This window comes from Electrophorus electricus, unplaced genomic scaffold (assembly GCF_041902795.1).
Source record: "Electrophorus electricus isolate QZ-2024a unplaced genomic scaffold, ASM4190279v1 Scaffold88, whole genome shotgun sequence".
Classification (NCBI taxonomy): Eukaryota; Metazoa; Chordata; class Actinopteri; order Gymnotiformes; family Gymnotidae; genus Electrophorus; species Electrophorus electricus.
In genome coordinates, this window is record NW_027658805.1 from 75,001 (window position 1) to 90,000 (window position 15,000).

At 55.1% G+C, this 15,000-nt stretch overlaps 1 non-coding gene across 1 annotated transcript; it reads left to right on the forward strand.

Moving 5' to 3' along the window:
• The first annotated feature begins 12,930 nt into the window (after window positions 1-12,930).
• On the forward strand, window positions 12,931-14,769 carry LOC145656712 (18S ribosomal RNA). Its single transcript, XR_014122308.1, has one exon. It is a non-coding gene; the product is annotated as an 18S ribosomal RNA (ribosomal RNA).
• The last annotated feature ends 231 nt before the right edge of the window (window positions 14,770-15,000 follow it).

Sequence of the window (15,000 nt, forward strand, 5' to 3'; positions counted from 1 at the left end):
GAAATGTGGTACTTTGAATGATTAAAAGAGTGAAACGGTCTGAAGTGTGCGCAGGTGTAAAGCAACCTTGCTAGGCATGAAGGTGTGACATCCAGGGCCTGGAAGTCTGGTGGTAGTAGTAGTATGATTTAAAGGCACAAAGTGATTGAAGTGTGCCCAGGCCCAGATCTACTTTGCTGGGCATGACTGTGTTTGACCTCTTGGGCCTGGAAGTCTGGTAGTAGTAGTAGTAGTAGTAGTATGATTTAAAGGTCCAAAGTGAATGAAGTGTGCCCAGGCCCAGAGCTACTTTGCTGGGCATGACTGTGTTTGACCTCTTGGGCCTGGAAGTCTATTTCTAGGCTTATATAAAGGGTCAAACTTCTTGAAGTGTGCCCAGGCCCAGAGCTACTTTGCTGGGCATGACTGTGTTTGACCTCTTGGGCCTGGAAGTCTGGTAGTAGTAGTAGTATGATTTAAAGGCACAAATTGATTGAAGTGTGCCCAGGCCCAGAGCTACTTTGCTGTGCATGACTGTGTTTGACCTCTTGGCTCTGGAAGTCTATTTCTAGGCTTATATAAAGGGTCAAACTTCTTGAAGTGTGCCCAGGCCCAGAGCTACTTTGCTGGGCATGAATGTGTTTGAACTCTTGGGCCTGGAAGTCTGGTGGTAGTAGTAGTATGATTTAAAGGCACAAAGTGATTGAAGTGTGCCCAGGCCCAGAGCTACTTTGCTGTGCATGACTGTGGTTGACCTCTTGGCCCTGGAAGTCTGGTGGTAGTAGTAGTATGATTTAAAGGCACAAAGTGATTGAAGTGTGCCCAGGCCCAGAGCTACTTTGCTGGGCATGACTGTGTTTGACCTCTTGGGCCTGGAAGTCTGGTAGTAGTAGTATGATTTAAAGGTACAAAGTGAATGAAGTGTGCCCAGGCCCAGAGCTACTTTGCTGGGCATGACTGTGTTTGACGTCTTGGGCCTGGAAGTCTGGTAGTAGTAGTATGATTTAAAGGTACAAAGTGAATGAAGTGTGCCCAGGCCCAGAGCTACTTTGCTGGGCATGACTGTGTTTGACCTCTTGGGCCTGGAAGTCTATTTCTAGGCTTATATAAAGGGTCAAACTTCTTGAAGTGTGCCCAGGCCCAGAGCTACTTTGCTGGGCATGACTGTGTTTGACCTCTTGGGTCTGGAAGTCTGGTAGTAGTAGTAGTATGATTTAAAGGCACAAAGTGATTGAAGTGTGCCCAGGCCCAGAGCTACTTTGCTGGGCATGACTGTGTTTGACCTCTTGGCTCTGGAAGTCTATTTCTAGGCTTATATAAAGGGTCAAACTTCTTGAAGTGTGCCCAGGCCCAGAGCTACTTTGCTGGGCATGACTGTGTTTCACCTCTTGGGCCTGGAAGTCTGGTAGTAGTAGTATGATTTAAAGGCACAAAGTGATTGAAGTGTGCCCAGGCCCAGAGCTACTTTGCTGGGCATGAATGTGTTTGACCTCTTGGGCCTGGAAGTCTGGTGGTAGTAGTAGTATGATTTAAAGGTACAAAGTGAATGAAGTGTGCCCAGGCCCAGAGCTACTTTGCTGTGCATGACTGTGTTTGAACTCTTGGGCCTGGAAGTCTATTTCTAGGCTTATATAAAGGGTCAAACATCTTGAAGTGTGCCCAGGCCCAGAGCTACTTTGCTGGGCATGACTGTGTTTGACCTCTTGGGCCTGGAAGTCTATTTCTAGGCTTATATAAAGGGTCAAACTTCTTGAAGTGTGCCCAGGCCCAGAGCTACTTTGCTGGGCATGACTGTGTTTGACCTCTTGGGTCTGGAAGTCTGGTAGTAGTAGTAGTATGATTTAAAGGCACAAAGTGATTGAAGTGTGCCCAGGCCCAGAGCTACTTTGCTGGGCATGACTGTGTTTGACCTCTTGGCTCTGGAAGTCTATTTCTAGGCTTATATAAAGGGTCAAACATCTTGAAGTGTGCCCAGGCCCAGAGCTACTTTGCTGGGCATGAATGTGTTTGAACTCTTGGGCCTGGAAGTCTGGTGGTAGTAGTAGTATGATTTAAAGGCACAAAGTGATTGAAGTGTGCCCAGGCCCAGAGCTACTTTGCTGTGCATGACTGTGGTTGACCTCTTGGCCCTGGAAGTCTGGTGGTGGTAGTAGTAGTATGATTTAAAGGCACAAAGTGAATGAAGTGTGCCCAGGCCCAGAGCTACTTTGCTGGGCATGACTGTGTTTGACCTCTTGGGCCTGGAAGTCTGGTAGTAGTAGTATGATTTAAAGGCACAAAGTGATTGAAGTGTGCCCAGGCCCAGAGCTACTTTGCTGGGCATGAATGTGTTTGACCTCTTGGGCCTGGAAGTCTGGTGGTAGTAGTAGTATGATTTAAAGGTACAAAGTGAATGAAGTGTGCCCAGGCCCAGAGCTACTTTGCTGGGCATGACTGTGTTTGACCTCTTGGGCCTGGAAGTCTGGTGGTAGTAGTAGTATGATTTAAAGGCACAAAGTGATTGAAGTGTGCCCAGGCCCAGAGCTACTTTGCTGGGCATGACTGTGTTTGACCTCTTGGGCCTGGAAGTCTGGTAGTAGTAGTATGATTTAAAGGTACAAAGTGAATGAAGTGTGCCCAGGCCCAGAGCTACTTTGCTGGGCATGACTGTGTTTGACGTCTTGGGCCTGGAAGTCTGGTAGTAGTAGTATGATTTAAAGGTACAAAGTGAATGAAGTGTGCCCAGGCCCAGAGCTACTTTGCTGGGCATGACTGTGTTTGACCTCTTGGCTCTGGAAGTCTATTTCTAGGCTTATATAAAGGGTCAAACATCTTGAAGTGTGCCCAGGCCCAGAGCTACTTTGCTGGGCATGACTGTGTTTGACCTCTTGGGTCTGGAAGTCTGGTAGTAGTAGTAGTATGATTTAAAGGCACAAAGTGATTGAAGTGTGCCCAGGCCCAGAGCTACTTTGCTGTGCATGACTGTGTTTGACCTCTTGGCTCTGGAAGTCTATTTCTAGGCTTATATAAAGGGTCAAACTTCTTGAAGTGTGCCCAGGCCCAGAGCTACTTTGCTGGGCATGACTGTGTTTCACCTCTTGGGCCTGGAAGTCTGGTAGTAGTAGTATGATTTAAAGGCACAAAGTGATTGAAGTGTGCCCAGGCCCAGAGCTACTTTGCTGGGCATGAATGTGTTTGACCTCTTGGGCCTGGAAGTCTGGTGGTAGTAGTAGTATGATTTAAAGGTACAAAGTGAATGAAGTGTGCCCAGGCCCAGAGCTACTTTGCTGTGCATGACTGTGTTTGAACTCTTGGGCCTGGAAGTCTATTTCTAGGCTTATATAAAGGGTCAAACATCTTGAAGTGTGCCCAGGCCCAGAGCTACTTTGCTGGGCATGACTGTGGTTGACCTCTTGGCCCTGGAAGTCTGGTGGTAGTAGTAGTATGATTTAAAGGCACAAAGTGAATGAAGTGTGCCCAGGCCCAGAGCTACTTTGCTGGGCATGAATGTGTTTGAACTCTTGGGCCTGGAAGTCTGGTAGTAGTAGTATGATTTAAAGGCACAAAGTGAATGAAGTGTGCCCAGGCCCAGAGCTACTTTGCTGTGCATGACTGTGTTTGACCTCTTGGCTCTGGAAGTCTATTTCTAGGCTTATATAAAGGGTCAAACTTCTTGAAGTGTGCCCAGGCCCAGAGCTACTTTGCTGTGTATGACTGTGTGACCTCTTGGCCCTGGAATTCTGGTGGTAGTAGTAGTAGTATGATTTAAAGGCACAAAGTGAATGAAGTGTGCCCAGGCCCAGAGCTACTTTGCTGGGCATGACTGTGTTTGACGTCTTGGGCCTGGAAGTCTGGTAGTAGTAGTAGTAGTAGTAGTAGTAGTAGTAGTAGTAGTATGATTTAAAGGTACAAAGTGAATGAAGTGTGCCCAGGCCCAGAGCTACTTTGCTGGGCATGACTGTGTTTGACCTCTTGGGCCTGGAAGTCTATTTCTAGGCTTATATAAAGGGTCAAACTTCTTGAAGTGTGCCCAGGCCCAGAGCTACTTTGCTGGGCATGACTGTGTTTGACCTCTTGGGTCTGGAAGTCTGGTAGTAGTAGTAGTAGTATGATTTAAAGGCACAAAGTGATTGAAGTGTGCCCAGGCCCAGAGCTACTTTGCTGTGCATGACTGTGTTTGACCTCTTGGCTCTGGAAGTCTATTTCTAGGCTTATATAAAGGGTCAAACTTCTTGAAGTGTGCCCAGGCCCAGAGCTACTTTGCTGTGTATGACTGTGTGACCTCTTGGCCCTGGAATTCTGGTGGTAGTAGTAGTATGATTTAAAGGCACAAAGTGAATGAAGTGTGCCCAGGCCCAGAGCTACTTTGCTGGGCATGACTGTGTTTGACCTCTTGGGCCTGGAAGTCTGGTAGTAGTAGTATGATTTAAAGGCACAAAGTGATTGAAGTGTGCCCAGGCCCAGAGCTACTTTGCTGGGCATGAATGTGTTTGAACTCTTGGGCCTGGAAGTCTGGTAGTAGTAGTATGATTTAAAGGTACAAAGTGAATGAAGTGAGCCCAGGCCCAGAGCTACTTTGCTGTGCATGACTGTGTTTGACCTCTTGGGCCTGGAAGTCTATTTCTAGGCTTATATAAATGGTCAAACTTCTTGAAGTGTGCCCAGGCCCAGAGCTACTTTGCTGTGCATGACTGTGTGACCTCTTGGCCCTGGAAGTCTGGTGGTAGTAGTAGTATGATTTAAAGGCACAAAGTGATTGAAGTGTGCCCAGGCCCAGAGCTACTTTGCTGGGCATGACTGTGTTTGACCTCTTGGGCCTGGAAGTCTGGTAGTAGTAGTAGTAGTAGTAGTAGTAGTATGATTTAAAGGTACAAAGTGAATGAAGTGTGCCCAGGCCCAGAGCTACTTTGCTGGGCATGACTGTGTTTGACCTCTTGGGCCTGGAAGTCTATTTCTAGGCTTATATAAAGGGTCAAACTTCTTGAAGTGTGCCCAGGCCCAGAGCTACTTTGCTGGGCATGACTGTGTTTGACCTCTGGGGCCTGGAAGTCTGGTAGTAGTAGTATGATTTAAAGGCACAAAGTGATTGAAGTGTGCCCAGGCCCAGAGCTACTTTGCTGGGCATGAATGTGTTTGAACTCTTGGGCCTGGAAGTCTATTTCTAGGCTTATATAAAGGGTCAAACTTCTTGAAGTGTGCCCAGGCCCAGAGCTACTTTGCTGGGCATGACTGTGTTTGACCTCTTGGGTCTGGAAGTCTGGTAGTAGTAGTAGTATGATTTAAAGGCACAAAGTGATTGAAGTGTGCCCAGGCCCAGAGCTACTTTGCTGGGCATGACTGTGTTTGACCTCTTGGCTCTGGAAGTCTATTTCTAGGCTTATATAAAGGGTCAAACATCTTGAAGTGTGCCCAGGCCCAGAGCTACTTTGCTGGGCATGAATGTGTTTGAACTCTTGGGCCTGGAAGTCTGGTGGTAGTAGTAGTATGATTTAAAGGCACAAAGTGATTGAAGTGTGCCCAGGCCCAGAGCTACTTTGCTGTGCATGACTGTGGTTGACCTCTTGGCCCTGGAAGTCTATTTCTAGGCTTATATAAAGGGTCAAACTTCTTGAAGTGTGCCCAGGCCCAGAGCTACTTTGCTGTGTATGACTGTGTGACCTCTTGGCCCTGGAATTCTGGTGGTAGTAGTAGTATGATTTAAAGGCACAAAGTGAATGAAGTGTGCCCAGGCCCAGAGCTACTTTGCTGGGCATGACTGTGTTTGACCTCTTGGGCCTGGAAGTCTGGTAGTAGTAGTATGATTTAAAGGCACAAAGTGATTGAAGTGTGCCCAGGCCCAGAGCTACTTTGCTGGGCATGAATGTGTTTGACCTCTTGGGCCTGGAAGTCTGGTGGTAGTAGTAGTATGATTTAAAGGTACAAAGTGAATGAAGTGTGCCCAGGCCCAGAGCTACTTTGCTGGGCATGACTGTGTTTGACCTCTTGGGCCTGGAAGTCTGGTGGTAGTAGTAGTATGATTTAAAGGTACAAAGTGAATGAAGTGTGCCCAGGCCCAGAGCCAGGCCTGGGCAGCAGGGGGCGCTCCTGGCCATGCCCAGCGAGTTTCGTGCGAATCGGACCTGGTCCGGAAGAGATACGAAGGGAAAACTCATTACTCGTCGGGGTGGCACATCCAGGCTCTCGACCCTCCCAAAGCGTCCGACCAGGGTGCACCCTGCCGGGCATGGTTAGCCGCCAGCCCCCTTCCTGGAGGTCTGGTTGGCACGGGGTTTTGATTTTTCGGTTTCATATCTCTGGGCTCCTTGGGAGCAGAAAGTCGGTTGAGGGCCCTTTGGAAAGAGCCGGGGCTGCCGTTTAACGCTGTCCAAGCGGCAGGCGAAGCGCACCCACCGTTTTTACGCTATGATTTTTTAAAACCGCCGGGGCGGCAAACACAGGGCCGGTCGGGTTTGAAGACGAATATCTCTTCGGCCCTTGGGAGGAGAGAAGCAGCGCGGGTCACCTTTGAACGCGCTCGCTGCCAGGAACGTCTGGCGTAAAAGTTTCGTGGGAATCGGACGTTCCTAGGCTGAGAAGCGAGCGCCCGCCCTCGGGCGGTCGGGGGCCCCTTTCTCATTCCCCGTCTGGGCTAAAAATACGAGGTCAGACCCGATGGACTCGGGAGACTGGAGAGTACCAGGGAGACCCTGGAAGCAGGCGACCCGACCCACGCTTCGCTGTCTCCTCGGCCCTCGGGAGTAGAAGCGCGGGGACGGTGGCGTGGGCAGCAGGGGGCGCTCCTGGCCATGCCCAGCGAGTTTCGTGCGAATCGGACCTGGTCCGGAAGAGATACGAAGGGAAAACTCATTACTCGTCGGGGTGGCACATCCAGGCTCTCGACCCTCCCAAAGCGTCCGACCAGGGTGCACCCTGCCGGGCATGGTTAGCCGCCAGCCCCCTTCCTGGAGGTCTGGTTGGCACGGGGTTTTGATTTTTCGGTTTCATATCTCTGGGCTCCTTGGGAGCAGAAAGTCGGTTGAGGGCCCTTTGGAAAGAGCCGGGGCTGCCGTTTAACGCTGTCCAAGCGGCAGGCGAAGCGCACCCACCGTTTTTACGCTATGATTTTTTAAAACCGCCGGGGCGGCAAACACAGGGCCGGTCGGGTTTGAAGACGAATATCTCTTCGGCCCTTGGGAGGAGAGAAGCAGCGCGGGTCACCTTTGAACGCGCTCGCTGCCAGGAACGTCTGGCGTAAAAGTTTCGTGGGAATCGGACGTTCCTAGGCTGAGAAGCGAGCGCCCGCCCTCGGGCGGTCGGGGGCCCCTTTCTCATTCCCCGTCTGGGCTAAAAATACGAGGTCGGACCCGATGGACTCGGGAGACTGGAGAGTACCAGGGAGACCCTGGAAGCAGGCGACCCGACCCACGCTTCGCTGTCTCCTCGGCCCTCGGGAGTAGAAGCGCGGGGACGGTGGCGTGGGCAGCAGGGGGCGCTCCTGGCCATGCCCAGCGAGTTTCGTGCGAATCGGACCTGGTCCGGAAGAGATACGAAGGGAAAACTCATTACTCGTCGGGGTGGCACATCCAGGCTCTCGACCCTCCCAAAGCGTCCGACCAGGGTGCACCCTGCCGGGCATGGTTAGCCGCCAGCCCCCTTCCTGGAGGTCTGGTTGGCACGGGGTTTTGATTTTTCGGTTTCATATCTCTGGGCTCCTTGGGAGCAGAAAGTCGGTTGAGGGCCCTTTGGAAAGAGCCGGGGCTGCCGTTTAACGCTGTCCAAGCGGCAGGCGAAGCGCACCCACCGTTTTTACGCTATGATTTTTTAAAACCGCCGGGGCGGCAAACACAGGGCCGGTCGGGTTTGAAGACGAATATCTCTTCGGCCCTTGGGAGGAGAGAAGCAGCGCGGGTCACCTTTGAACGCGCTCGCTGCCAGGAACGTCTGGCGTAAAAGTTTCGTGGGAATCGGACGTTCCTAGGCTGAGAAGCGAGCGCCCGCCCTCGGGCGGTCGGGGGCCCCTTTCTCATTCCCCGTCTGGGCTAAAAATACGAGGTCGGACCCGATGGACTCGGGAGACTGGAGAGTACCAGGGAGACCCTGGAAGCAGGCGACCCGACCCACGCTTCGCTGTCTCCTCGGCCCTCGGGAGTAGAAGCGCGGGGACGGTGGCGTGGGCAGCAGGGGGCGCTCCTGGCCATGCCCAGCGAGTTTCGTGCGAATCGGACCTGGTCCGGAAGAGATACGAAGGGAAAACTCATTACTCGTCGGGGTGGCACATCCAGGCTCTCGACCCTCCCAAAGCGTCCGACCAGGGTGCACCCTGCCGGGCATGGTTAGCCGCCAGCCCCCTTCCTGGAGGTCTGGTTGGCACGGGGTTTTGATTTTTCGGTTTCATATCTCTGGGCTCCTTGGGAGCAGAAAGTCGGTTGAGGGCCCTTTGGAAAGAGCCGGGGCTGCCGTTTAACGCTGTCCAAGCGGCAGGCGAAGCGCACCCACCCTTTTTACGCTATGATTTTTTAAAACCGCCGGGGCGGCAAACACAGGGCCGGTCGGGTTTGAAGACGAATATCTCTTCGGCCCTTGGGAGGAGAGAAGCAGCGCGGGTCACCTTTGAACGCGCTCGCTGCCAGGAACGTCTGGCGTAAAAGTTTCGTGGGAATCGGACGTTCCTAGGCTGAGAAGCGAGCGCCCGCCCTCGGGCGGTCGGGGGCCCCTTTCTCATTCCCCGTCTGGGCTAAAAATACGAGGTCGGACCCGATGGACTCGGGAGACTGGAGAGTACCAGGGAGACCCTGGAAGCAGGCGACCCGACCCACGCTTCGCTGTCTCCTCGGCCCTCGGGAGTAGAAGCGCGGGGACGGTGGCGTGGGCAGCAGGGGGCGCTCCTGGCCATGCCCAGCGAGTTTCGTGCGAATCGGACCTGGTCCGGAAGAGATACGAAGGGAAAACTCATTACTCGTCGGGGTGGCACATCCAGGCTCTCGACCCTCCCAAAGCGTCCGACCAGGGTGCACCCTGCCGGGCATGGTTAGCCGCCAGCCCCCTTCCTGGAGGTCTGGTTGGCACGGGGTTTTGATTTATCGGTTTCATATCTCTGGGCTCCTTGGGAGCAGAAAGTCGGTTGAGGGCCCTTTGGAAAGAGCCGGGGCTGCCGTTTAACGCTGTCCAAGCGGCAGGCGAAGCGCACCCACCGTTTTTACGCTATGATTTTTTAAAACCGCCGGGGCGGCAAACACAGGGCCGGTCGGGTTTGAAGACGAATATCTCTTCGGCCCTTGGGAGGAGAGAAGCAGCGCGGGTCACCTTTGAACGCGCTCGCTGCCAGGAACGTCTGGCGTAAAAGTTTCGTGGGAATCGGACGTTCCTAGGCTGAGAAGCGAGCGCCCGCCCTCGGGCGGTCGGGGGCCCCTTTCTCATTCCCCGTCTGGGCTAAAAATACGAGGTCGGACCCGATGGACTCGGGAGACTGGAGAGTACCAGGGAGACCCTGGAAGCAGGCGACCCGACCCACGCTTCGCTGTCTCCTCGGCCCTCGGGAGTAGAAGCGCGGGGACGGTGGCGTGGGCAGCAGGGGGCGCTCCTGGCCATGCCCAGCGAGTTTCGTGCGAATCGGACCTGGTCCGGAAGAGATACGAAGGGAAAACTCATTACTCGTCGGGGTGGCACATCCAGGCTCTCGACCCTCCCAAAGCGTCCGACCAGGGTGCACCCTGCCGGGCATGGTTAGCCGCCAGCCCCCTTCCTGGAGGTCTGGTTGGCACGGGGTTTTGATTTATCGGTTTCATATCTCTGGGCTCCTTGGGAGCAGAAAGTCGGTTGAGGGCCCTTTGGAAAGAGCCGGGGCTGCCGTTTAACGCTGTCCAAGCGGCAGGCGAAGCGCACCCACCGTTTTTACGCTATGATTTTTTAAAACCGCCGGGGCGGCAAACACAGGGCCGGTCGGGTTTGAAGACGAATATCTCTTCGGCCCTTGGGAGGAGAGAAGCAGCGCGGGTCACCTTTGAACGCGCTCGCTGCCAGGAACGTCTGGCGTAAAAGTTTCGTGGGAATCGGACGTTCCTAGGCTGAGAAGCGAGCGCCCGCCCTCGGGCGGTCGGGGGCCCCTTTCTCATTCCCCGTCTGGGCTAAAAATACGAGGTCGGACCCGATGGACTCGGGAGACTGGAGAGTACCAGGGAGACCCTGGAAGCAGGCGACCCGACCCACGCTTCGCTGTCTCCTCGGCCCTCGGGAGTAGAAGCGCGGGGACGGTGGCGTGGGCAGCAGGGGGCGCTCCTGGCCATGCCCAGCGAGTTTCGTGCGAATCGGACCTGGTCCGGAAGAGATACGAAGGGAAAACTCATTACTCGTCGGGGTGGCACATCCAGGCTCTCGACCCTCCCAAAGCGTCCGACCAGGGTGCACCCTGCCGGGCATGGTTAGCCGCCAGCCCCCTTCCTGGAGGTCTGGTTGGCACGGGGTTTTGATTTATCGGTTTCATATCTCTGGGCTCCTTGGGAGCAGAAAGTCGGTTGAGGGCCCTTTGGAAAGAGCCGGGGCTGCCGTTTAACGCTGTCCAAGCGGCAGGCGAAGCGCACCCACCGTTTTTACGCTATGATTTTTTAAAACCGCCGGGGCGGCAAACACAGGGCCGGTCGGGTTTGAAGACGAATATCTCTTCGGCCCTTGGGAGGAGAGAAGCAGCGCGGGTCACCTTTGAACGCGCTCGCTGCCAGGAACGTCTGGCGTAAAAGTTTCGTGGGAATCGGACGTTCCTAGGCTGAGAAGCGAGCGCCCGCCCTCGGGCGGTCGGGGGCCCCTTTCTCATTCCCCGTCTGGGCTAAAAATACGAGGTCGGACCCGATGGACTCGGGAGACTGGAGAGTACCAGGGAGACCCTGGAAGCAGGCGACCCGACCCACGCTTCGCTGTCTCCTCGGCCCTCGGGAGTAGAAGCGCGGGGACGGTGGCGTGGGCAGCAGGGGGCGCTCCTGGCCATGCCCAGCGAGTTTCGTGCGAATCGGACCTGGTCCGGAAGAGATACGAAGGGAAAACTCATTACTCGTCGGGGTGGCACATCCAGGCTCTCGACCCTCCCGAAGTGTCCGACCAGGGTGCACCCTGCCGGGCTAAGAGAACAGCCAGGTGAACCCTGGAGGTTCCGAACTCCAGACCCCTGGACCCGACGGCTCAGTCCGCCTCAGGTGCACTACAGAGGTCCTCGGGCTGTCCCTGAGTGCATTAAAACGGAAATCAGAATTACTCCCCCGGGTGGCACTTCCAGGCTCTCGACCCTCCCAAAGTGTCCGACCAGGGTGCACCCTGCTGGGCATGGTTAGCCGCCAGCCCCCTTCCTGGAGGTCTGGTTGGCACGGGGTTTTGCAAATAGGTCCCGTCGGGTATATGGGAGAGCAAAGAGAATCAATGGGGTCCAAGCACTAAATTCATCCAGTGGCGTTCTCTGGAAGCCCAAGGGGAGTCCGAGGGGTGTTCGGCCGGCAAGGGGAGCTCTCCCTCGGACACATGATCAAACGCCTGTCCCCTACCGGAAAGTGGTGTGCTCTGGATGCCCCCCCCCCCCCCCCATCCCCCGAGGGGGGTGCTTATCCCGCGAGGGGAGCCCTCCTCGGGTTAAGTGAACCATCATGCCGATTCCCCTATGGAAGTGGGCACATCCAGGCACACAGTCTGCTTTGCTCTCCCCGACCCGAGTGCGTCTGTTGGGCTGAGTGTACGCCCAGGCAACTGGATCCAATGGCTCAGTCCGCCGCAGCGTGCTTCGACGATGGGTCGTACAGCCATGCCACCAGGGTGGGCGTGTTTGTAAATGTACCAGTGGATTCTCGTCGGCCTGCCACATCCATGGTATCGACCCACCAGGCCTGTCCGACCAGGGGTTGACCCTGGACGGGCACGGTCTGTGGTTTGGCCCTTGTCCTAGATGAAATCGGGCACGGGGTTTTCTGGCCAGGTACCATCGGGTTACTGGGAGAGCGGCTTCGGTCTCCAGGTGAGACCAATGGTGAAGCAGCACGAGGCAATGGAGAGCATGCAAAGCGATGGGGAAGCCATGCACGGCAATGGCCACGAAAAAAAAAAAAAAATCACCACGGAAGGAACGTGAAGAACAAGGAGGAGTGTAGTGACACTGCCCAAAGCTGCCCGGTGTTGCAGGGGTCTATTGGTGTGTTGCTTCCTTGTTTGGTAGAGTGGAGTACCAGACCCGCCAGGGGTAGGCAAACCATTCCCCCTACGGTAAGTGAGGAGCCAGCCATTTGACGAGCGGGTGTCCACGTGTACGGGTGCGAGCGCTATCCCCCCACACGGGGTTAGGCCACGGCCTTAGGTGGACGTCTGCCGACCAGCCCCGGCTGATCCAGAACTTCTGATGTGGAGAGCGGTTTTGACAGATCCTCCCTGGTTCTAGCGGGTCAAGCCTCTGATGGGGGGTGGGGGTTATTTGTAACCCATCCCAGAACTCTCTGGGGGAGACTCAGACGGCCAGTCTGTCTACTCAGTTGTCCTATACTGGTGTCTGTGGTTTGGGAGGAAGGGAGTGCCCTGCTTTGTTGGCCTCCTCTTCAAAACTACCTGGGCCCACGAATCACTCTTCTTGGTTACATCACGAAACGTAGGTTGAGCGAGGCTAGGGGGGAGGGAATTCGACGAGGTCTTTCCCTTGTCCCCCCACCAGCGGCCCACGAAAATCAAAACGGCGTGAAGAGAGGGAACGCCGAAAGCACCTGGAGTCGGCCGTCCGCACCTCCGGAGGAGGTGGACGGGGTACGGTGCGGGCATGACCGGATGGGACAGCTTTGCATCAAGGTGAGAGGTCGGCGTCCGAAGGCCAGAGGGCGGTGCGCGAGCACGTTTACACTGGCCGCGGAAGCTGTCCTGGGTAGCCCTGTATGGCGTCTGGACCTGACGGCGCACGCACTTACAACCCGCTGCTTCCTAGCCCCCGGAAGGGGAGGCGGATGTCACTCGTGGTTCATCCCAGACCACGGTGCAAACTACCTGGTTGATCCTGCCAGTAACATATGCTTGTCTCAAAGATTAAGCCATGCAGGTCTAAGTGCACACGGCCGGTACAGTGAAACTGCGAATGGCTCATTAAATCAGTTATGGTTCCTTTGATCGCTCCACACGTTACTCGGATAACTGTGGTAATTCTAGAGCTAATACATGCAAACGAGCGCTGACCCTTCGGGGGATGCGTGCATTTATCAGACCCAAAACCCATCCGGGGGGCTCGGGCCCCCCGGCCGCTTTGGTGACTCTAGATAACCTCGGGCCGATCGCGCGCCCTCCGCGGCGGCGACGTCTCATTCGAATGTCTGCCCTATCAACTTTCGATGGTACCATAGTCGGCTACCATGGTGACCACGGGTAACGGGGAATCAGGGTTCGATTCCGGAGAGGGAGCCTGAGAAACGGCTACCACATCCAAGGAAGGCAGCAGGCGCGCAAATTACCCATTCCCGACACGGGGAGGTAGTGACGAAAAATAACGATACAGGTCTCTTTCGAGGCCCTGTAATCGGAATGAGCGTATCCTAAACCCATGGGTGAGGACCCATTGGAGGGCAAGTCTGGTGCCAGCAGCCGCGGTAATTCCAGCTCCAATAGCGTATATTAAAGTTGCTGCAGTTAAAAAGCTCGTAGTTGGATGTCGGGAGTGGGCTGGCGGTCCGCCGCGAGGCGTGCCACCGCCTGTCTCAGACCCTGTCTCCCGGTGCCCCCCGGATGCCCTTGGCTGGGTGTCCGGACGGGGCTCGGAGCGTTTACTTTGAAAAAATTAGAGTGTTCAAAGCGGGCCCGCTTCTCGCCTGAATACCTGAGCTAGGAATAATGGAATAGGACTCCGGTTCTATTTTGTGGGTTTCCTGAACCAGGGCCATGATTAAGAGGGACGGCCGGGGGCATTCGTATTGCGCCGCTAGAGGTGAAATTCTTGGACCGGCGCAAGACGGACGAAAGCGAAAGCATTTGCCAAGAATGTTTTCATTAATCAAGAACGAAAGTCGGAGGTTCGAAGACGATCAGATACCGTCGTAGTTCCGACCGTAAACTATGCCGACCCGCGATCCGGCGGCGTTATTCCCATGACCCGCCGGGCAGCGTGAGGGAAACCACGAGTCTGTGGGTTCCGGGGGGAGTATGGTTGCAAAGCTGAAACTTAAAGGAATTGACGGAAGGGCACCACCAGGAGTGGAGCCTGCGGCTTAATTTGACTCAACACGGGAAACCTCACCCGGCCCGGACACGGAAAGGATTGACAGATTGATAGCTCTTTCTCGATTCTGTGGGTGGTGGTGCATGGCCGTTCTTAGTTGGTGGAGCGATTTGTCTGGTTAATTCCGATAACGAACGAGACTCCGGCATGCTAAATAGTTACGCGGCCCTCCGCGGTCGGCGTCAAACTTCTTAGAGGGACAAGTGGCGTTCAGCCACGCGAGATGGAGCAATAACAGGTCTGTGATGCCCTTAGATGTCCGGGGCTGCACGCGCGCCACAATGGTTGGATCAGCGTGTGCCTACCCTACACCGAGAGGTGCGGGTAATCCGCTGAACCCCATTCGTGATGGGGACTGGGGATTGCAATTATTCCCCATGAACGAGGAATTCCCAGTAAGCGCGGGTCATAAGCTCGCGTTGATTAAGTCCCTGCCCTTTGTACACACCGCCCGTCGCTACTACCGATCGGATGGTTTAGTGAGGTCCTCGGATCGGCCCCGCCGGGGCTCCTCGCGGGCCTTGGCGGAGCGCCGAGAAGTCGATCAAACTTGACTATCTAGAGGAAGTAAAAGTCGTAACAAGGTTTTCGTAGGTGAACCTGCGAAAGGATCATTAACGGGTAACGCTGTCCGGCGTGCCTCCTCTCCCGACCCCCTCGACTTCGCCGTCCCCCCGCGTCGGGGCCCAGGGTCGAAAGGGTCTTCGGGGTTGCTGTTACACGTGGTCGCTTGCAGGTCAGGCTGGACAGAAGGCATAAAGGAGGAGCCTAGTCCCTCCCACCCCTTCCTCGTCCTCCGCCTCTTCCTCCGCGTCGTCCTTCAGCACCCCCCCCCCGCAGGCCCCGGT